Source organism: Mirounga angustirostris, unplaced genomic scaffold, assembly GCF_029215605.1.
Source record: "Mirounga angustirostris isolate CCGP_5_RB_7025 unplaced genomic scaffold, mMirAng1.0.hap1 SCAF_13, whole genome shotgun sequence".
In the NCBI taxonomy this organism is placed as follows: domain Eukaryota; kingdom Metazoa; phylum Chordata; class Mammalia; order Carnivora; family Phocidae; genus Mirounga; species Mirounga angustirostris.
This window is the reverse complement of record NW_026991721.1, coordinates 20,113,036-20,136,262: the sequence shown is the minus strand read 5'-3', so window position 1 is coordinate 20,136,262 and position 23,227 is coordinate 20,113,036. Positions and strand designations below refer to the sequence as shown.

General features: G+C 39.9%; 1 protein-coding gene across 1 annotated transcript in view; it reads right to left on the bottom strand.

Annotated features, from left to right (window-relative positions):
- The window catches only part of LRRC4C (leucine rich repeat containing 4C), a 156,273-nt gene extending 134,115 nt beyond the window's left edge, over window positions 1–22,158 (bottom strand). The window contains exon 1 of the mRNA XM_045893881.2: window positions 21,954–22,158. The gene's annotated coding sequence lies outside the window, so the exon portion shown is untranslated. The remainder of the gene's footprint in view (window positions 1–21,953) is intronic.
- Window positions 22,159–23,227: the final 1,069 nt, after the last annotated feature.

Here is a 23,227-nt window from a genome sequence, read left to right as displayed (position 1 = left end):
TGCTACAGAGTTCTGAACCCTCAATTTAAGTATCCTTTTAAAAACCGTAAGAGACTTTCATACCCTAACACACTGGATGTACTTCAGGTCTCAAAACAATTTTTATCAACATGCCCACCCCCAATTCAACCCAGATACATATGCTCCCTGAGGAAAAGCAACTAGCTTGCTCTTCCAAAACCAGTCTCCAAGGGACCCCTTTCTTTCCAGCAGACTGTAAACTCTAAGCTCTCCTAAGTAAAAATTATGTAGCTTTACCAACTGTTTCCCTCCTTTCAACAACACTGAATGTGGGAGACAGAGCAGAGCAGCTGCGTTTAACAGATGAAGAAAGAGAGCTTCTGAAGGGTTAAAGGACTTTTCCTAAATTAGAGAACACAAAGGTTGAGAATGAAAGTTGAATTTCCTCCCTTACTCACTTAAAACTCCCTGTAATGAAGAGGATTTCATAAACAGCACATATGGGCAGTGGCTAGCATACTACACAGAGGGCACTTAATAACTTGTTCTGAACTGAACTATATCAAATGCTCTCTCATCCTGGTTCCGACTGAAACTGCCTCGATGAATGTGGTCCTGGATTGCCCTGCCACCTCAAGCTACCAAAACATTTCTACTCAACCCTAAACCTCTTACTGGGGTGTGACATTCATTCTCCACTTCCATCAACCCTGAAAGTAGACTCCCATCTGTCACTATGGGTGAGGGCACATGAAGATCTCACACGGAAGACCTCTTTCATGGCTGACACATATGGCCATCATGGTGGAGATCAATGGCTTCATTTAAAACTGCATCATAGGCTCAGGGAATCACACGATAGCATTTTATTCTATCACATCTTATGATGTGACAAACTAGGAATGAACCATAGTATGCAGGCCACTTGTTTTCTCTCCCAACTCATTCACTTATTAATATAATTCCAATCAATCTAGCATGAAGTCCTATCCTTAAAGGTTCTACTTGTAGTTCAGTGCTACAAAACTATCATTAAAAACCTTAGCATGATATATCAGTCCATTCCTGCACATTACAATGAGTATCCTCCAAACTGAACATAAACTAAATACAGATATACTTAGGAGTTCCAGAAAGCTGAAGGTTTTCATTAAGTAGAAGTGACATGAAAAGATGGAACCAAGAATGAAAAAATATTTTGAGATTTCCATAAGAGCTACTTTATAGTTAGCCGTTTTTCTCAATGACCGCAAAAACAAGCAAATAGCAATAACAAAATTTATCCACAAAGTATAGAATACTATGAATCCAATCTTGTATAGTCATGAAACAAGAGAAGATGAACATCTGGGAACATAATAGACTCAAACCTTCCTTGATACATCCATCCATATCTGATTCAAAAATTAAAGCCTGTAATAGATATATGAGGATGATTATGGGTTCTGGCCTTGCAGATGATGCAGATAAATCCATTTCAAGAAAAAGCTCTCCTTTAGCAAAGATCCACAGAAGGGATTCTCCCTCAAATAACTGAAAAATTGTGTACATGGAGGGAGGAGGGGAAAAGCCCTTTAGCTTTTATTACATTTCTAAGGTGTATAAGACCCAAAGAGAAAGAACAATTGCTCCTGGATCTGTTTAACTCTTTAAAAAGAAAGAAAAGAAAAGAAAAGGAAAGGAAAAGAAACAAAAAAAAAAAAAAAAAAGAAAGAAAGAAAGAAAGAAAAGAAGGAAGGAAGGAAGAAAAAAAAAACTGTTGCTAGTAGAAATCACAATTTCAATGAAACATCTTCATTTGCTTCAAAGTCTCAAACAAAAATCATCTTGGAGGAAAGCAAGTCTTATTATAAAAGCGTTAATTAAATTAGTCAGACTCCATGAACAGAGTGTAAACCTATGATTCATTTTCTTTTTCTGTCACTGCAAAGACACCAAATGCATTATTGCCTCAAAGGGGAAAAAAAGATTCCTGAATGATCATTTATCTTTTTTTAAAATTTTATTTTATTTGAGAGAGAGAGAGAGTGAAAGAGAGAGCACAAGAGGGGGTAGAGTCAGAGGGAGAGGCAGACTCCCCACCGAGCAGGGAGCCTGATGCGGGACTCAATCCCGGGACTCCAGGATCATGACCTGAGCCGAAGGCAGCCGCCCAACGAACTGAGCCACCCAGGCGCCCCTGATCATTTATCTTTTAAATGGAGTTGTGTATGGGAAAAGTCAAGTTCCTTGATTAAAAATTGATAATCTGTATATACTAGCTTTCCTACTCTTAGACGCTGATCTTACATTGTGGAATGCACACATTTCTCTTGAGTCCGCAATTATACAATTGCATCAAAACTGTCCAAAGCCCCAGTGCTACTTTGTGAAACTTTATTTTACTTTAATCAGTTATTCTAGCCAACTGCAGAAAGACCTTAGGAGCCAATATTTAGCAGCAAGTAAGTTCTCAAATGGAAAGCAATGTGAACATTTCTTTAACACTTTTTTTTTTCCTTTTAACTTTTTAGTTGGGCTGTGATCTTTGCTAGAAACAGTTAAAATAATAGTATCTAGATTTTGAAGGAATGTTATTTTGAAATAATATTTCTTGTACAAATTATTGAATGAGCAACAATTCTATTACACTTAATTCCCACCATAAGTAGATCCCCTTTATAATGAAAAGTATGCCATTCTTGTATAAACATAAAATAACGCTTCATTACACTATTATCTCCCACATTCTATTTGTTATCTTAATGACAGTATAATGCTATTACATTGCAATGTGTTACACAGAAGAACACTAGGAGTAGAATCCAGACTTCTAAATTATGATATACCAAGAAATACGTATGTGTATCTGTTTATGTGTGTGTATATATTTTTACATATGCATATAAACATATATGCATATACACACATACACATAAAAAATTCAAATATTAAATTAGAAAATTTTAAAATTTAAATGCATAGTATTAGGAAAAACTCTTGTGTTTATGTTTATTCTATAGAAAGTTAAAAAGGACTTAACAATCATCAATTCAGTTTGGTCCATATAAGACAAGCCAACCTTAGGTTTCTTCTCTGTCTGTCTTTTTCAGAATAAATTTGCAAATATTATGGTGGCATATAAAATAGAGAGCTTAATGACTATTTAAAAATTTTTTTTTTTTTTTTTTTAGATTTTATTTATTTATTTGTCAGAGAGAGAGCACAAGCAGGGGGAGCGGCAGGCAGAGAGAGAAGCAGGCTCCTGCTGAGCAGGGAGCCTGATGGGGAACTCAATCCCAGGACCCTGGGATCTTGACCTGAGCTGAAGGCAGAAGCTTAACCGACAGAGCCACCCAGGTGTCCAGAAAAAAAAAAAATCTCTTAAGTAACTAAAGATTAATAACTAATTGATTAACATTAACTAATTCCTTGAATTATACTCATTCAATCATATTTCAAAACAATGTGTAAAAAAAAAAAGGTGTTGATGTTTTAAAACCCAAAGTAGTGTCTTAAAACACAAATGTATAAAATGAATTTAGTAGTTCTATTTGACATAGTAATTCATAACACTATGGTACTGAAATTTGCAAAAGAAAGTTTACTTAAATTCAAATTGCATTATAATCAGAGGGATTAAATTTTGCTTTAAACAAATTCCAAGTTTTTAGTGTTCACTACTCCATTTACTTTCTTTCAACACTGATTGAATACCTACTATGTATCAAAGAGATATACAAAGAAGAATAAGACAGGCTCCCTATGTAGAAAAAGCTCAAGATACTATGGGGAAATATTTAATAAACATGCAATTACTAAATGATGTGATGAGGGCCATGGTAGAGGTGTGTATGAGGTGCTGGGAGAGATTGACAGAGGCTGCTACCAATGCTTCAATGGGAGATAAGGTCAATGTATGCTAACAATCAGTGCACACAATTTAATAAATGGAACAAATAAAATGAACTGTCTTAAGGCAATGACACTTCAGGATTCTTAACAGAGGTGCAAGGTACAGAAAGTATAGAAAATCAGAAAACATATATTTAGTACATGTTTCTTTTAATCCAATTACTTTAGACAAGTAACTGAACTTCTTGGATTGGCTCCAAGAAAAGCCTCTTTTACAATGGATGCTACTCTATTACAAACCACATTCCACTCTATTTTATCATAAAACATATTTTACCAGCTAGATACTATTTATAGAGATTTGAAAAACCACATGAATCCTTATAGAAATGGGGGAAAAGTAAAAAAAAAAAAAAAAGGTAAGCACAGTTTTTTGACAAATGGCCACCCTTCCTGTCATTCACTTGTGGTTATTACGTACAAGGCAAAGAAGAATGAAACAGGATGTGATTGCTGGAAACAAAAATGAAAATAGATTTTAAGACAATATTTTTCCTGAAAACCAGTTGATGGCTCTGATGTGGGGTGTGGAACCCTATTAAAGCTTCCTACATAAGTTCTTTCTGATGGAAATGAGGTGAGGATTTCTACCCCCGTGGAGGTCTAATTTCCTCATGGGCTTGGGGCCAAAGGGGCAGTGGCCACTGGGGCATCGGACATGGAATAGGTATCACTGAAATCTCAGTAGGCATCCAAAGGAAATTCATCCAGGTATATCAGAAGTAGAATTGAAGCAGTGGCCAGTGAGCAAGGCAGGGAGAAGAAGAAAAAGCAAAGATTGTTTCTATCATCACAAAGAATGGAATTCCTGCCCATCTCAGTTTTCGGTCATTTGGCTGTTCCCCAGATGCATGCATACTTCTGAGAAACAGCAAGATAGTGATCTAGTGTGGGAAGTCAAAGGAGATTTCAGGGGGAGGGAAAGATTCCCGTCAAGCCTCTGGCCACATCCAGGGCTTCCCTTTTAATGAGTTAATATGAACATCAAACCAAGTGCTGAATCAATGAATTCACCTACTTAATTTCGTAGTTAATTAGTGGAAGCAAGTCTGAAATGAAGTGCTTACCCTGCAGAATAGCCACACACACACACCAGAACGCAACTCCGATGTGGGAGACTTGGCTAGACATAGATAGAAGAGGAAAGAAATATATTTGACAAGTGTGATGAAAAAAAAAAAAAAAAAAGGCCAGAGGAGGGCAAGATGTGCAGAAAGGAAATAAGCCATCGGGAATAACTGAGAAGGAGAACAAGGAAAATGCATTTTCACTCGCTCTGGCAAATACAGTCCTGAACCCTGCAAATAGTCTGTGAAATGTCTTCGACTTCAGAAAGAGAGAGCTAAAAGGAACACTGCAGAGCATCTAAATCAAAAGTCTTCATTTTCCAGATACAAAAGCCTTAGAGAGGGAAGATAACCTGCTTAGAGTCCTATGGCCAGAAAGTAGCAAGTAGCAGAATCAGCACTAGCCAGTTACAGTTGACAATGGCATTCAGCAGTGGGAAAGAGCCATCATCGAAATGCTACAGTGATATGGACTCACGTTTTCTATTTTACCCACAACCACCTGTGCAAAGTTTTTCCCAGTACTCTAGTGTTTGTATCTTATTGCAGTGTCCTAGCCTATTGAACCATTGAAGTTAATGACAGACATGGAGGTCATGTGTTATAAACATATGAGTACTCAAAAAACACTTATCTTGCCAAGTAACGACATTAGGAGAAAAAATTTTAAACAGCATATATATATCATATATGCTTAAAAAAAAAAAAAGGACATTTTGACCCTAACAAAATGACAAAGGAAAAAAGATAAAGGTCAGCTTTTTGAATCATATAAATTTACTTCTGTGAGAAACTCAATGGCATTTTGCTCCTTTCCCCCTATTTGTTGTTGCAAACTTCCTCATGACACCTTCCCATTTTGTGGATTAGCTTCAGGAAACAATGCTACATATTTGAATAATATGCAAACACAGGCAGGAGATTTAAAACATTAAGAGTTGCAACTTCATTATGCTCTTGTAACTGTCACAGAACAGGAAGTTGGAAAAAGAAACATCTTGTACACATGAACATGCCCCTTGGGAAATCCATCTGCCATGTCAGCACTATGGAAAAACAGAAGCAAGGTAGCCCTCTAAAGAAGATAAGCACGCCTTTGCCCACAGAAGCATATTGCTTTGACGAGGGAGCTCCACATCCCTGCTAACCAAACAGCCGTGGGAAACCTAGAGCTCTGAATTACTGCTCTCTGAATATCAGCTTTCTTAAGGGATCCTACAGGAAACTCAGCCAAACAGAGCTCTTCTAATTGCAAAGATGATATGCTGCGAGGTGGGTGCCCCTAATAGAGAAGGTTGCCTAGCCCCAAGTAGAGTCTATGAGGCCATCTACTAGGAAAAATAATGAGAAACTAATGAAAAACAAAGCAATGCTTTTTTTTTTTTTTTTTTAAGATCAGCAGTTGGAAGCTTATGAAGCAGATTTTTTCTATTATGAAGATGCATTGAGTATCTCCTCCTATGTAAGGCATGGAGGCGAGGACACAGAGGTGCAAGTCAAGGGGCTGACCTCAGGAAGCCTTCACTCTAGGTGGGGAAACAAATAATAGGCACACAGAGCAATCGCCTGTACAAAGCAGTAAATAGGAAATGAAAACAATATGGTATAGCTAAGAAACACACACTGAAATTGAGAGAAGAGCTGAGAGAGAGAGAGAGAGAGAGGCCCTCTGGAACAGCTCCAGATTTCGGGGTCTGGCATTTATTTTACAAGTGAGGGTTTGCTAGGAAGAGAACATCAATGTCTTCGGAAGATAAATAACTGGTGATAAAGGTGGATGGGGAGGAGAAGGGCAAATCAGGGCATGATTACAGTTATCTGGGACTGAGAAGTGCTAAAAGCCTGAGTTAGGGTTGGAAAGGGGCATATTCTAGAGACAACATGAGGCAAGTACCACTCTGTCTCGCCAGCCCCAAGGGACGGAAAGGAGTGTTCAGACATCATAAAATAGCGAAAAGCACCAAGCCTCTTCTGTTTGTTTTTAAAAAGTATTCGATTTGGGGATAAGAAGCCACAACTGATATTAAAGTCACTTCATATTCTTTAAACAGCAGATAGTGGGTCAAATATACAGTAGGCAACAAGGAGAATAATTCTCAGATGTCCAACCATGCCCTGAAGCCACAGCTTACTGCCCTGTAGGTCGTTCTTTCTCTCCTCTCTTGAATCATAGAGAAAGATGAATGGCACATGGCTCTAAGAGGCCTCTCAGGAGTCAGGTGGGAATTCAGAACGTGAAGATAAACTGGTGGGGATTATGTGCATGTGTGTTTATGTGTGTGTGCAAGGGTTTGGGTCCATAAATCCTGCACCTGCAGTGTGTGTGTCTACTTTCTATGCTGTTGTAGTGTCGGTCTCATCAGCAGAATAAAGTGTGATAGAGGAATGAGTAAGGAAATTGGTTTGGGGCACTGCCTCCTAACTGGCCCAATGCCTGGATAAGCTGAGGACAGCAATTTTGTTTAGCAGCTCCTTGGGACAGGCAGCAAAAACAGTGTCCCAGAGCTCTCTCCCCTTCAGTGTCTCCCACCTACCATGCTGGTCTGAGAGAGTCAAGAGTCTTAGGGACTCTGGAGGAAAGGGCCCAATCTCCCCTTTCTACATATGAGGAGGATGTCTTCTGATGGTTACAAATGAGACAAGAAATACGTACCATGGCCGTACGCAGCTAGGTACGTGACTAGTGGTATCATCCCATCTTCAGGAAGAAGGCCCACCAACCGCTCGTATCTGTTGAGATATTCAAAGTTGCCGGGGACCACTGGGGTAGGAAATGTTTCCTCACTCTTCCCAACATCAGACAAACAACAAGGCCTCCTAAAACACCCATGTGGTTTACTTGAGGTGATCTCAAATGGTTGATATATTTAAAACAAAAGGTGCAGGAAAAGTTTTACTTTCAAAAATCCAGAGTCGTGGCTTGGCAGGGCTGACCAGAATTTCAAAGTGGAGCTGTCATTTATTAGCTCTGTGACAAAGGTATGTCAACTGAACCTATCCAAACTTCTCTTTACTTATATCTAAAAAAAAAAAAAAAATACTTATTTACTTATGGATTCCATGTCATTACAAAGGTGAAGCATTTGGAACAGTGCCTATACACAGCAATAGGTCAATAAATGTCACCTTTATTGGCATTTTTGTATTATTATTATTAATATTATTATTATTGTGGTTTTGTTAAGGATACAATGAGATAAAATATGAAAATAACCCACTACAATTTCTACCATATAAATGGCGGTCAATAAACTGGTATCTTCTTCACTGTTGTAAATTTCTTTCTTTTTTTTTTTTTTTTAAAGATTTTTTTTATTTGCCAGAGAGAGAGAGGCAGGCAGAGGAGAAGCAGGCTCCTCCCTGAGCAGGGAGCCCAATGCGGGACTCAATCCCAGGACCCTGGTTCATGACCTGAGCTGAAGGCAGACACTCAACCAACTGAGCCACCCAGGCGCCCCTTCCCTGTTGTAAATTTCTAGGCACAACATACTCTACCAGCACTCTGCTCTCCAACAGCTCTTATGAGAATCATTTAGACTTGCTTGGATTCTCAATTCAGAGCATGCCACTATGTAGGTATGAATACAGTGTCCACAGTATGTACAATACAGTACACACAGAGTGAAGACTACAAAAGAGATAGTTCCCAGTCCTTGAACTTGATGAGCCATCATATGCTTTGAATAGATGGTATTGACAAATATTTGTATCGAAAGCCCAGATCAGCATTTCTTCTCCTTGCTATTAAGGAGCAAAGGACATTGTGCCATATTACCTGGATTACTATTTTTGGGTAGGCAGAATGGAGAGTTCAGGGATGGACTATGTCACTACTGAGCTCTTTGTAGTGACAAATTAGATGAAATCAAAGCTGGATAGAAGCACAGCCTTGGCTGGTGCAGGTGACCAGGATCATGGGTGTTTGAAGCAGTTTAAAGGACCTCTACCAATGACTTGCTATTGCCTGAAGAGGATTCTTTTGTTTTTGCTTTTGTTTCCACACTTCCAGGAAAGCATGTAAACTCCCATTCAAACCCAAGAACCTGTTCCTAACACATGAAAGGAGTAATGCAAAAATAGCATGAAGGCAGATGAAGTTGTTCCTCTGAAAAATTGATAGCTACAGCCAGATGATTTTCAGGAAGAACAAAACTCCTTAGGTCGTTATTAAAACTGCGATACCAAATACAAATGTAGTATCACAGAGAAGTATGAACAAAATTAACCCTTGTGGCAAGTTACAATGTGAAGTATAACAACTCATTCTTCCCACTCTCCACTATTGGACCTATGGTATTTATCTGTGATTATCTCTCTAGCACCTAATTCCCCTTGTCTCTTGATAGCTTCTGAATTCCATTTGCATATGTATTTGACTGTCAGCTCCATTCCCTTGAAGCCAGTGATGGGTCAATGAGTGGGCATATAACCTAAGCCAGTCCAGTTAGCTTAGATCTCAGGTTGTCTTAAGGAAATTGTGCAACCAAAGTGTAAATCTTTCTTTGGTGGATGAGTTAGGGAATGCACAACAATGCTCTAAGGGTGAAAATGGCCCGTGGAAGAAGGCTGAGCTATGAGAATTACAGAGAAAATAGACCAGGAGTCCCTATGACATTATTAGTATCTGGATCAAGCCATACCTGAACTCGATGTACTGTAGGACTTTTCAATTGTATATGCCAATAAATACTCTTATTTTTGCTTAACTTAGCTAGCATTATTTCTTCTTATTTCCAATCTAAGGCATCATAACTGACACAAAGCCCAAGAGATCAATCCCACAAAAACAAACACAAAAATCCTAATATGGATAGATGAAAATCATCTATCCAGAATGAATGCAACAGAAGTTTATTTCAATCATTCTATCTATTCTGCTTTCCAAGCTGAGTTATACCAAAAATATCAGAAACTTCACCATTTCAAATTCAGAACCTCATCTTCAAAAACTGCTTTTCCTTTTTCATTAAACAATCTGCCCTTAATTATTTTTAATATTGTGCTGCCTGAGGCATGTGCCTTATGACTATTTCATAATATTGTTATGTAAAAGTAACTCTCATGTTTTCACAAATAATGGCTTGAATGTTTTTCATTGCAAATGTTCTGCTTCAAGTTTGGCATACATTATTTCAAGTATAATTCACAAGTCTGTACTATATTTATTCCCATGTTGCAGATGAGAAAGTTGAGTTTCAAAAGAGTTAATTACCAAAAGTCCCAGATCTAAGAAGTAAGAGGGCTCAATTTGATTTGGCTTCCCACATCTATGCTTTTATATCAACCACCTTGTAGAATCATCAGATGTTCTAGATAAGAGATATTCAGAGTGACTGACAGCACTCAGCATATGGCAGCTCTGAGGGCTACGGATGGGGCTATGCATTGGGAGATAAAATTTGATTCTAAAACCTCTAGTAGGTGAATCTGAGAGAAAGCAAAAAGTACCTCTGTATGCAATAACACAAAGGGCTCTGATAACTTATTTGGCTCTGAACTACCCATCTTCTGTTTCAGGTGGGCATCGGGGTGTATTTGCAGGAAAGCCTATCAAACAGCTTTGATGCCATCCCTGGAGAAAAGAGAGGGAACTTCTGGGCGCCAGTCAGCACTGCAGCCTCAAACCCATCCGTGGGGCTCAAATCCTTCACACTTCCTCTCTGCAAACACCTACGGGATGTGTTGCGCCTCATCCCTGGCCAGACGGAGAGGCCCAGAGGCGCCTTACAATGAACAGTAGACAGAGAGCGATGGGACTGGAGCCTTTAACACAGACAGAGCCTCTGTCCCTTCTTGGCTGCAGCAGGGATGGACCTGAAGTGATGGCGCTGTGCCGGCAAAGCACTTTGGCACATGCCGGGATATGAAAGGCTCTAATGAGACCCATTTCACAATTCACTGGCCACGTGCATTAAGCAGGCAAGGATTTCTTCCTCACATCCCTGCAGTATATCCTACGGCCCAGGTCTGCAGGCGACAGGGTCCCCCACCACCCAGGAAACCAGATCTCTCACCATTCCCCCTACTTCTCTTCCTTTGGCAGTAAAAGAAGCTAAAGGAGAGGGAGCAGCCTGGCTTTAAAGAGACAGGAGGCATTTCCAACTGCAGATCTCTGCTGGGGTCTACAGGAACCTTCCAGAGACCTGCAATGCATGCTAATCCTCCCACTGGTTAAGAGAGTGGGCTCCTTCATAGTAAAGTCATTGTTCTTTCTAATTGTCAGAGACTGCTGCTCTGCACTTGCCTGGAGCGATCCAATTAACATATCACCACAACACCAACCATTATAATATGTTCTATGTCCTACCAACAGGGAAAGCCCCAACCCTGCTTCCATCCACAGCTTCCGTCTAATTAGGTCTTTAATGCGTAAACAGACGGGGGAAAACAGAAACCCGGATAGAAGGTTGTATGTCTGACTCCCTTTCTGCCTAAAAGCAACCTCGTGGAGTTGGAATATTTTTGCTGTTAATGGAGAACAGTTGAGAAAGTGAGAACAAAAGAAAGGACGGGCGGGAGGAGGGAGGTGGAGGAGATAAGGACCAAGGATGGAGGAGATAGGGAGGGATGAAGGGAGGATGAGGAGAGGAAAGGCTGTTTGCTGCTTTGGGGAATTGAAAAACATGTAACTTCTGCTGGAGACTATCGCCATGGCAACGTTCAAACAATACAGAGAAAGCCTTCACAGTTCCATTCTTGCCTTCCTGAACACCACTGTGTAGATGTTAACTCTTTTAGGGTGGCTTCTGACGTTCTGCCTTTTCAGTTCGAGGAAAGCAGAGTCCCCTGGCTTAGTTCCCATCATGCAGTTGAATTCATTCACCCACACACATGCTCTGGTCCCTGTCCAGGTGAGTCTCTCCAGAGATCAGCTAACTAAACTCTCAGCATTCTTTCTGCTCAGATCAGAACAGCCAGGATCAGAGTAATCTCAATCAATCTCTCCGGCTCCCTCTCCCTTCCCTCGTCCCACCCACCCACCTCCTTTTCACCTGAGGTTGTAAAATCAGCACAATCTGAGATCTGGCTCAGATTCAGCTGTAAACCTTTCCATTGTAAATCATTTCATTTTAAACCATTCATGTCTACATTTTCAAATGCCATGCACCTTTTTTAACCACCTCCCTCCTCATACTTAGTTACTCAAGTTCTTACTATCAAATCATTGGTTCAAGAAAATCTGTCTATTGTCCTGAGAATAGTACTACATTTCTTAGACTCAAAAACCCTATAAAAGGATCAGCTGTATCAACAACAGGCTATGTATTAAAACATCACAAATCAATCAACTTGTTCTAAGGCAGGGCCACATCACAATAACAGATGATTTTAATAATGAGAACAGTATTAGTCATAAGAAAAAGACCTTACTGTTTTTTAATGAGAAACCCATTGCCATCCCAGATATCCACCTTAACAACAAATAAGGAAATACAATGAAATGGCTAAATTCTCCCATTTTCCAGACAGTGACTTGGCCAAAATTGATTGGATAAAACAAACAAATGGACCCCTCCAAGAAAACTGTTGTCTCAGCAGTTTATAATCTGGCAAGAACCAGAGGCCAAATACAGCACTTATCCTCTAAAGAAACCTTTCCTTGCACATCACTCCACCTCCCCACCACCACATACACCAGAACCTGATACTTCATCACAAAGAGTGTAGTTAACAGAGAATATTGCTTTGGAAATTCTGGGACCAAAATGTTGAGAGGATTCAAAGGGATAGCTAGATTTAAAAAGCACTGCGAAGCACTACAATTAATACTCTCTTATTTACTATTATTAGAGATTAACAATAGTAAGCTCTAAACTGGGGTGGGGGCGGAAACTAGGACTAGAAGAAAAACTAAAAAAAAAAAAAAAGACTAAAGGTAAAGGAAATGTTCTAATTCAACATATTCAAGCCATTTATTTACATTCAAAGATTGAAGAATAAAATAAAACCATAATTAATGTCTTACCATTTAACATTTAAAAAAAAAATCTAATCCAGTGTCTTCTGCTGTTTCTTATGAGAGAAAGGAGGCAGTGACCATGAAGCATGATGCCAAAGCATCTCCTGAGATGAACCAGGCTCCATAAAATCAGCTGTCCACATGTTGTAAAAAGTGACTACAACTCAACAAATTTTTCAATCCAGGCATTTTTACTAAAGAGACCATCTTTTTTATTCTTCCACTGCATGAGTCCATCTTTGGGCAATATTCAAAATTAAAAGACATAGTCTCTTTCCAATAGTCATTCATGAGTAAAAAGGCCCACTTCATGTAACCCTACAGCTTGTGTGGTGTCTAGCTTCAAGGCGCACCTTCCTTTTTGTAAGTAATATTCTTTGTGAACAAGGACATCCAGGAGTCTGCACTGCAAAGCCTGCAGTGAGTCTACGATTAGCAGCTACAAATTAGAGCCTAAAATTCATGCTAAAATATATTTATAGAACTATTTTCAAAACTGGTATCCTCAAAGACAGCTATTACCAATATTTCAAAAAGCTGATTCAAAATCATGCCTGTACTCAAATAATTGCATACTGTAATTAAAACTCCTTTTCTTTTAGTTCAGTTTATATCAGGTCATGGCAAAAATGTTTATGTGGGTTATTTAGAGAGTGGTGATTGGCAAGTATATGTTTCAATTAGGAAAAATGGAGAAACAAATTGCAAGGTATTTACTGGTCAAAGTATTTCTGAAACATTGGTCCCTAAGAAGGAAAAAAAAAAATGTATCCTAATGGTGAAAATATTGGAAAATAATGGCCTTACACCATCAACCAAATTAAAGGAAACTCTTCACCTTAAAGATGTGTTAGATCAGTCCACGTAGTTATTGGCATTACCAAACTGAGAACTCCTGTGCAATACGTTAGTTAGATATGGGATATGACGAGTTAAGATGAGGTCCATAACTTAAAAAAAAGTCACCATCTAGTGGGTTTTAGCCAAGTAAACAGTTGTTATAACAGTGATAAAAGCTACTGGGGCACCTGGGTGGCTCAGTTGTTAAGCATCTGCCTTTGGCTTGGGTCATGATCCCTGAGTCCTGGGATCTAGCCCTGCATCGGGCTTCCTGCTCAGCGGGGAGTCTGCTTCTCCCTCTGCCCCTCACCCCACTCGTGCTCTCTCTCTCTCTTTCTCAAATAAGTAAGTAAATAAATAAATAAAATCTTTAAAAAAAAAAAGCTAATACAGATCTATTAACAAAATGCTGATGTAAAGAAGAGAAGGGGAACTCAGTGGGCCTAGGGAAGCTGGGAAACGTTTTTCCAGAGGCAGTAACTTGCTCTGAGACTTGAAGTATGGGTATATCCTAGAAACATGGATTAGGTCTCACAGTGTGAGCCAAAACTAGCCTAGAGTATCTCTAGAGGAATAAAATATTCAGTATGGCAGGAGGACAAGAGAGGCATGAATAGGCTGGCCAGACTGTATTATCAAGAGTAGAATTTTGATTTTATTCTATAAATGCATTTATAGAATCTAGAAGGGGCTGTCCAGCTTTATTTCTTAGGATAATCCTTTTAAAGGAAGAATGAATAATGGACTACACCGGAGAAAAGTTGGCATCATCAGAAGACATCTAGGAGAGAAACAATGGAATCTGAACTGAGTTTAAGACGGAGAATAGATTGATGAGTGATTTGATGAGTCACGGGATATGAGGGAAGTGAAAGAGATATAGATATCATTTGAAACTGAAAATATATAGGCTTCTGGGGGGCAAATAATCAGTTACAGTTGGCATATTAAGTTTGTAAGGTCCACAGGAGACCCAGATATGTGAGTAGGAGCTTTCTGGCAATGGAGATTTACTAGCCACAGGGTGGTTGAGGCCAAGGATTTCAGTGTCATCTCTCAAAATAAGCCCAGTTGACATGTCTTAAGAATGCAGAGAGAGAGAATAGAATAAATTCAAAGGGGGAAGCCTTCAACATTTAAGGAGTGAACAGGAGGACTGGAGGAGGAGGAAGTGAAATTAATAAAGGAAGGGACGGTGAGCAGCACCTTAAACCTCTGGAAGGGTTTCAGAAAGCCAGAGGCCATACTGGTATCGAGTGCTGCAGACGGATTAACCGTGATGAGACCTGAGATCAGGCATTAGGTGCCCACCATTAGGAGCGCCTCTAGTTCATATGACATTGTAACTAATAAACACCAAACACTATTAGCGTTGACCTTATTTCTCATACAACTTTGAATTTCCAGGTGATCTCACAGCATTTTGTAAAGCTTTTCTGCTAGTGTGTTGAGTGAGTTAGCGCGATTTTCCCCCAGTGTTTCTTAGTTGTCCCTTTCTCACTTAGGGGCACACTTGGATATAGTTGAAGACTGACAAAGATATGCAACATACATGTGACCTAAGCATCTCAGTATAACTTTTGTTCCAAGAAATAGGGAAAGGGGAGACTGTAGCCATCTCAGTCTCAATTAAAATATTCAGACTGAGTACTAGGCTAGATGATGGTGTACTGGAGTGTTTATTTGTTACCAAGTGAAAAAGTTTGAATTTACTGATTCTCATCTCAGGTTCTAAAGTCAGAAGAAATGTAGCTTCTACTTCTAGGTCCACTGATTAGTTGCTATATGACCTTGGACAAATTACTTAAGCTCTTTTGTTTCAGTTCCCTAGGTGAGAATTAAGCAGAAAAATATATAATTTTGACATAGTGCCTGGTGCTTACCAAATGCTCAATAAATAAATGGTAGTTACTACTGCTATTAAGAAATTATACCCACAACTTCCTTAAGTGTTAAAAGCTTCCATAAGCATAGATATCTGCCATCAGCTCATGCCACAGTTGAAATAAGTTAATTAATCTAACACAAGTTTTTCATCCTTTTAGACTTCATTATAAATATGATTGACACTGGAAAACATTATCAAAAATAATATTGCCAACTTTGATAGTAAAGTTGGCAAAAAATTCATTTACACACTCAGTATAAATATAAAGCAAAACACTCACAAGACTCTCAGTTAAATGTTCCCACATCTGTGAAAAATAACCAAGGATTTTAATGAAAAGGAAGTGAGCTAGCATTTATTGTATACTGATCATGTGCCAAACATGTAGACATCACAGTGCTTCCAAAATAACTGCATAAAAAATTATTTCCATTTTTATAGTTGAGGAAACTGAGACATTGCTAGGTTAATTGCTACTTAGGATCCACCAGCTAACAGGTGTGAAACAAACTTAGAATGCAATGTTTCTCTATTTCAAATCGCTTTATATTTCCCCTACACACACTAGAGATTTCCTTCCCCTTTTTACCCTACATATCTGCCATTGTAACAGTGATTCTGCTTTTCTCCCAGAATACTATACTCCACATTTTAACAACTAGTATCTTGAGATCAGGGATTAATATTTTCAGTTCCTAGGAATCCTGAATCCCTAGGTAGTCAATTAGGAATTCAGAATCCTAAAATCTTAGCTTGAAGGCATCTTAGTTTTCACCTTTATTTAATAGAGGAGAATATAAGCCTGACCTAAGAGAGGTAAAATGACTTATACAAATTGTTACAGTGTGTTACTGGTAACATCAAGAGTAGGAAAAAAATACTGTAGCACCTAACTTTCAGACCTCAGCCTTTGCAACATAAGGAAGCCACTCAATAAGGGTTTAATATCTGTACACACACACACACACACACGTCAGTACACCCATTGATTCGTATTTCTCATCGAACCTCTACAGATTCCTGAAAGCCACGTTTCTTACATGTATTTGTGTTCCTGCAGGAAGGTGCAAACACGCAGATATATGTGCATTTGAGTTTTCTGGAGGGGATGTCTCAAACTAAATTCAATTAGTCATTCAAAGAATATTTACTGCATGCACACTGTCAAAAACTCTTCTGAGGTGCTGAGAACCTGCCAGAGAACAAATAAAATTCTTGCCATCAGAGTGTGACAAGCGCACTGTCTGAGCCACAAGATTTGCCCAACCAAATTTCAACTGTCAAATTTACATTTCTCCAGAGAAATCATTTTGAAGAAAAGTAAGATGCAAGAGACTTTGATCCCTTTGGAGAGTCTTCCAAAAGACCATTTATAAATCATTAATTTTTTATATTTGTATTATAAAGTAATCTAAAGAAAGTTTACACAGACACAGAGTATATTTTCCACAGTTCACAAAGCATGTTTCAATCTTTCCTGAAGGAATAGCATTCACTAAAGTATATCCAAATATGTTTTTAAAGTGTAGGATCTTACCAAAACATAACAAATGAGCAAAAGGGGTGGGGGGAGAGAGACAGACCAAGAAACAGACTCTTAAATATAGAGAACAAACTGATGATTACCAGAGGGGGGGTTGGGGTGGGGGGGATGGGTGAAATAGGTGATCCGGATTAAGGAGGGCCCTTGTCATGACGAGCACCTGGTGATTAAATTAAAAACTAAAAAAAATATATATATAGGATCTTACCAAAAATGATTGTACCTAATTACGCCAACCTCATTAATACATCTCTCCTTTTTAAAATCTATACCAACATGAATTTAGATAAACTGCTTCCTTTAACCAGACCATATCAATTTATTTTTCATTTGCAAATTACGCATTACTTGAACTAAAATCATAGATGCTCAATTTAAATGTGCATGTATTGAATGCCTACTGTGCATAACATATGCAATCTGATTTCATCCTCATGGCACTCAGTTCTATCTGGTTGTTATCGCCCCTATTTTACAGATGAGCAAACAGACTCAGAGAGGTTAAATAGTGCATGTAACACACGTGACACAGTGGAAAGCTGAATATTCATATTCACTTATGGTGCCAGTGTCCAAGTTTACCAAATTTCTTAGTCACCTTTAAGGAGCACACAAAAAAGTAAAATCTATGAAATGGTAAGAACTTCCATAGATGATTTCCATCTCATCTCAAGATCAGTGAAAATGATTAGCTTTAGAATGCTTTTCCAAAATGAACACAGATTTCAAATTGTTTTCCTAACTGAAAAGCCACAGTATAAAATTCCAATGGGCAATCCCTCAGCCTGTCTTGTTATCATCCACAGATATGATATCAAGAATAACAATAATTAAAACAGTAGGACTCTTTTTCCCTCTAAGGAAGAACAGGTCTCCGGAAACATTGAGGAAATGGACAGAACACAGGGTTGCTGTTGTAGACAATGAAATTAGGAGCAATGACCATGACCGGCTGCCTCAGAAAACCCCTGGCAAGTTGGTGTTGGGAGATTAGCACATGCAACCTATAAGACAAGTATGTCTACATGAAATCTTGATTTCATAGACTCTATCAGGCCTTTATCCTATCACAAAAGAGGTTTAACCAACATAGGATTCCTTATATCTAGGAAGCCTATGCGTCCAAATTGTGAACTTGGGGGCCTTAATATTAGGAACGGAATTTTACACTATCTACTTTAAATTATATAATTACCTAGAAATCTGCCTCTATTTTGAGCATTCCAGAGCCAGACATTGTAACAGACAGCTAAAATTATACATTTAATATATAAGAGCTATCATATGCAACTTTTCGACCCATAGTACACACAATAGAATTATTTTTCTCCAAAATCTCTCTCAAGTGTTGTTTTTGCCGAGATTTATGTTTCTATACTTTAAGGAGAAAATCTTGATTTTTCGGCTTCTGGCTGGAAGCAGTATTTCCTATCTAAAATGATATCTTGCAGCCAATCTGTCCTGATAAGACATCAAAAGAAGAATCTGGCAACTCCTGTGAGGTCAGTTGCACATTCCCTAGTTTTTGAGCGTAGCCACTAGAACTGGTAAAGTGCTCAGCCAGCCTGTATTAATTCCCAGGAAGTTAATCCAAATTAATCCAAGAACAATCACAACAAACAGGCCTCCTTAGAGGGCCTATTATGCCTGGGGCTTTGCATAACATTACTTTTAATTCACAAAACCATTCTAATTTGTTGACATTACCATTCCCATTATACAGATGAGGAGAAGATTGAGGGTCAGAGAAATTAAAGTTATTGCTCAAAGGGCACAGCAATTAAATCAGAGTGGGAAGATACTTGAAAAAGTAACTTCAGGGGCGCCTGGGTGGCTCAGTTGGTTAAACGACTGCCTTTAGCTCAGGTCATAGATCCTGGAGCCCCAGGATTGAGTCCTGCATTGGGCTCCCTGCTCAGCAGGGAGTCTGCTTCTCCCTCTGACCCCCCCCATGTGCGCGCTCTCTCTCTCTCTCTCTCTCTCTCTCGTTCTCTCTCTCTCAAATAAATAAATACAATCTTAAAAAAAAAAAAAAAAAAGTAACTTCAGAACTTGGAAAACCCAGCAGCTTTCTGGGCCTATGGCCCTCTGCAGAATCTGAGTATTCAACTACCTACTCACAAATATCACTCAAAGGGCACCAACCTTGGCCCTGAAATAAGCTGAAATGAGGTAACTTTCCTGCTCTTGCATGGTCAAAATTCTTTCATCAGTCCATGAGCAAGTTGCTTAGAATACCGGGCCAACCCTGAATGACAAACAAAAGGAGCTAAACCCCAAGCTGGGCAATGCGTCCCTAACTGTAGTGGAAGTGATTCACCAGCATGAAAAATGATGCCATCCTTAGATGCTCCATCATCTCTAGATCTGAAGAACATGTTTAAATGGAGGTGAGTGGGAGGACACATTTCAGCCCACAACTTTAAACATATCTCTACCCTCTTTCTCTCTCTCCTTCTCTCTATCCCCCACCCCCTTCCCTTCTTTCTTCTTTTTCTCAGAAAAGTTTGCATGTGTGCAAGTGTGGAGGGTACCGAGAGGAGCTGACAATGTTTAGGAGAGGAATGTACTTTCAGGTCTAACTGGAGTAGTAGTGAAGACATTTTGAATTCAAAAAGGAAAAAAAGAAAGAAAGAAAGAAAGAAAGAAAGAGACAGATCTCCACGGATTAACAGAAGCCAGGCTGACTGCAAGGCTGGGGGGTTTCCCACGTGATGTCCAGAGCTAAGCAGTAAAAACAAGTACTTTTTCCCCCCTCTTTTGTCACTTGTGCTAAGTTGCAACGTAACAGGAACTTGAGATAACTTGAATCAATTTATTATCGCAAGCAGTGACTTAACTGTGGTCATGTAAAAAACAAAATAAAAAAGCAAACAAACAAACAACCTGCAAGGAATTCTAAGATATGCAGAAGGCTACAAGGAGCTCAGGGGAGAAAAAAAAATCCTGCATGATTATTTTCATAGGTTGATAAATGTATTGCCTGATCTGTGTCCCAACAGGAAACATGTGGCCAGAAAAATAAATTAAAGAAGTGCTCAGCTGTAGGCTAGTTTAGTTAAGGAGTAATGAAAAGGATGAGAATAGATGATGTGAGTGTAAAAACAGACTCAGAGGCTTTTAGCAAGGGTGTTTCTGGTTTCTATTATCACCTCCCTAATATAAATCTAACTCCACGGTTCTTAATGCCTCTCCAGGGACCACCACTCACCAGGTTAAATGTGCCCAACACCAAGGAGGGATCCAGGAGATTTCGGCCTCTTATCTCCTTTGGGATATACCAGAGTTGGGGATCTTTTTTAAAAATATTTTTAGTAGTATTAAAACTAGGATTATCTGAGTTCTGCTATTAAAAAAAAAAAAAGTATTAGAAAGGATATGAATATTGTAGATGGGCTACTCCTGAGGTCCAGAGTGGTCAGAGTTTATGTCAAGCTTTCAGGACAGGTTCCTTCCTTGACCCTTCTAGGTAAAAATGGCAGCCGTGGGGACAGAAATAGCCACGCTAGATAGGGTTGATTCTTGTCCAGCTTGGATCCCAGACTGACTTTTGTCTGCTGTTTAAAGGCTTGTGAGTTACCTGTCTCCTAAGGTTTGGCCATTAAGCAGAGTTATAGCTTCTCTAGGCCTCAGTTTCCTTTTTTTATTGGCATTAGATCTCTGAGGAGTCTTCTGGCTCTAAAGTTATATGAGTCTATGATTCTGATAGAAGGCCCCAGAGAGGAATATTGAAGGATGAAGAGGGAGAGTTCTGTTAAAAGAAAAAAAAAAAAAAAAAAAAAAAAAGCCAGCTCCATGACCCTGGAAGTGATGGGGGAGGAAGGAGATGGAAAGAGGGGTGATCCTACAGGCCCCCCAGGCTCTCTGAGCATTTTCAACCTTCTCTTATTGATCTTTATTGGCCTCTCTCTCCCAAGACAAAGCTGGCACATGAGAAACACTGGTGCTCAATACACAGACCTTTTCTTTAGCTCCTTATCTAAGTTACCACAGGACACCAGATTTCTGCCTTTTTCTCAAGAGTCCTGTCTTGATGATGTTGGGAAGATTTCTGGCAAAACCCAAGTCAACTGCCCAAGCCACCTTCAATCTCTGGACAGCCTTTCTGTTATCCAAAGAAGTGGTTAGTTTGAAGGGGGTGGGGTCGAAAAAGAAGTGGGTCCTCCTTCCCATTCTTAGCACAGGGGAGAACCTAGGTAATCTGAAGGCCACATTTGAGCATGTGTATGCAAGGAGATGGGGGAAAGTGCAGCCACCTCTCTCCACCACTTCCTCCCCCCGTGCCCACTCTCCCTCCCGCCACCCACCCACCCTCCAGAAGCCATCCTTCATCTGCTTGGTTTATTATCATATTTTTGTGTTAATACATTCTGTTGATCTGCAATGTCAGGTTGGATAATGAAATTTAAATTGGTCCCTTCGATTTCCAATGGCTAAACATTTGTGCATCTAACTCCAAGGCTGCCATGCAACTTAAACGCATTCCAGAGTGTCAATCACACAGCCACAGGCACCCCACACTGCAGCGGCTTTCTTGGGGAGATTTATTTTTTTCCTGGTACACATTTGCAAAGGCATTTGCCCAGGATGCAGACAACCTGCATCATTATAGCAAACCGGCCTATTGGTGAGCACAACCTGATGGAACAGAAGCCTGGGTCACCCTCTCCCTATTTTCTGGCCCCCAACAGCCAGGTCTTTAAGAATCCCACCGAAGGGGTGCAGGGATCAAGGAACCAGGAATGCTAAATTAATGGGTATTTTCTCCATCAATAAAAAAAGAAAATAAGAATCACTCACTGTATTTCAGACAGGTCACAGCAACATCCAGATGGAAATCCAGGTGGTTAAGAACAAGCGAAAACGCATGATCTTGACACCAAAAAGAAAAAAAAAAGGTGGGGGGGAAGGTTGATGAAGAAAAATCCAACTGCAATTATCCATCAATTTTAGTCAACATAGGCACAAATCCAACTGTGCTCTCTGCTGGTTTCTCTCCCCCAATCAATGCCTCATTCTGCCGCGGTCAACTTCTCCGAAATTTCTTTGCAGATGTATTATTAATTCCCTCTCCTCTTGTGGGAAATTCAAAAAGGAAAGAAAACACCACCATAGCAGGTCTTTACTTTCCTAAAAAAAAAAAAAAAAAAAAAAAAAAAAGCCCCAAACTTTCAATTCCAAAAATATCTCCTTGGCTTACTTTCTCCTTTACAGAGAAAAAAGAGCATACTTTTTCTTTGTGGAGCCTCCGTTCTCCATTTCCAATCATCCTTTTTTTGGGGGGGGGGGGGCAGCTGTTTTATTATTATTTATTTATGTCAGAACACACCGAGCCGCGTGGGTCTGACACGGGTTTATTTCATTTTTCAAGGCTCCCTGTGTGCACACATACACGTTTGTGTTAAGATCCAGGTCTCACAAGAAAAAGCTTCCTTCTTCGTTTTCTCTTGCACAATCAGTTTATCCACTGCGTTCGGTTCCAAGAGAGAGCTGCGTCCCGCATCCTTCATTTTTACAAGGCACCCGACAGCCACCGCCACCAAAAGAAGTCTCCGTTTGCATCGTTGATTCCTAACCCCTAACTCCCCCTTCGAAGGATTTGGGGCTCAACTCCCCCCACTCGCCAGCCTTCCGGCCGGCCCCTTCCCCGAATATCTGATTAGATTTCTCATCACAACCCAGTGCGCAATCGGATTTTTGATTTCAGCCACCCGGCCAGCCACCTTCCCCTCTCCCTCCAAACTCCCTGTTACATCCTGCCTCCTTCCCTCCACCGCCTCTGCAATTTCATAATCTCACGTTAAATGGAGTGCGGGGGGCGGGGGCGGGGGCGGGGGCGGAGGTAGTGGAGGAAAATTTCAAGGCTCCGTCAGCTGTCAAGAAGAAAATCATTCCTCCCTCCCCCCCCCCCCGCTACTTTTTCTTCTTCTTCTTCTTTTTAAGGCTCGGGGTGGCTTTCGTTTCCTCTGTCCCCGCCCCCACCCCGGGCACCGGGTCCAGATCCTCCAGGTGTTGCAGAACTCCGCGATCAGGGCCGGGATCACGGGGGAGACGCGTGACGCGGTCCCTCGCGG